This window comes from Ricinus communis, chromosome 1, assembly GCF_019578655.1.
Source record: "Ricinus communis isolate WT05 ecotype wild-type chromosome 1, ASM1957865v1, whole genome shotgun sequence".
NCBI classification, from domain to species: domain Eukaryota; kingdom Viridiplantae; phylum Streptophyta; class Magnoliopsida; order Malpighiales; family Euphorbiaceae; genus Ricinus; species Ricinus communis.
Genome location: NC_063256.1, coordinates 22,374,471 through 22,375,542, shown reverse-complemented (window position 1 = coordinate 22,375,542; position 1,072 = coordinate 22,374,471). Strand labels below are relative to the sequence as shown.

At 39.3% G+C, this 1,072-nt stretch overlaps 1 non-coding gene across 1 annotated transcript; it reads right to left on the bottom strand.

The window, feature by feature from the left end:
• Window positions 1–644: 644 nt before the first annotated feature.
• On the bottom strand, window positions 645–751 carry LOC125369094. The gene has a single exon (XR_007214587.1). It is a non-coding gene; the product is annotated as a small nucleolar RNA R71 (small nucleolar RNA).
• Window positions 752–1,072: the final 321 nt, after the last annotated feature.

Sequence of the window (1,072 nt, the reverse complement as noted above, 5' to 3'; positions counted from 1 at the left end):
TTATGAAATACTTAACTTATGAGGGGGATTCGTTACCTAAATAGGCATGATCCTTAATGAATTTACTAATCCTTTTAATCTTTGTTCTCAAGATTATTTTACTTTTAAATATAATTACACACAAACAACATTTTGATTGCTAAATATTAGTATATGATTGAAGGTAATAAACAAAATTATGTCCCCATAGTTGGAAAGAACTTTGAGGAAGTAGTGAAGAGAAGAATGAGAACAAGGTTTAGCTGAAACAGTGGAGGAGTTACAGAATCAGAATCAAGAAGGAGACCCGAAACAAGAAGAGGAACAGTGTAGAATGGCAGCTCCACCTAGGGAGAGAACCATGCAAGAGTATGCACGACCAACTCTTATTGGGGCTACATCGAGTATTGTTAGGCCGAATGTTGCAGTAAACAACTTCGAGATCAAGCCCGACATTATTCAGATGGTGCAAAACAATTGCATGTTTGATGGTTTACCCAACGAGCATCCAAACACCTGATGCTATTCGGTTGAGCCTATTTCCATTCTCGTTAAGGGATAAACCAAAGAAGTGGTTGAAATTGTTTCCAGCTGGAACATTTACGACTTGGAATCAATTAGCTGAGAAATTCTTGGGGAGGTGCTTTCCACCTTCTAAGACGGCTAAGTTGAGGAATGACATAGCAGGATTTCTTCAGCAAGAGAATGAGATTCTGTACGATAGTTGGGAACATTTCAAGGATTTACTGAGGAGGTCTCCACACTATGGTTTACCTTTATGGCTGCAAATTCAGACAATCTTTAATGGACTCAATTATGCAAGTAAACAGTCTAGTAATGCTGCAGCAGGTGGGTCACTAAATAGTAAGACTCCTGAGCAAGCTATGGATCTTATTGAGGATATGGCAGTCACGAACTATTAGTATCAGAATCTAAGAGAGCAAGTTCGAGTCAAAAGGAGTGGAATTCATGCGGTAGACCCTGTGGTAGCTGTAAATGCCCAGCTAGAGGCCATGAGTAAAAAGATGGATGCTTTGACTATGTCTTCATCTGGAAGATGAGCACAATTTATGACTTATGATTGGTGTGGAGG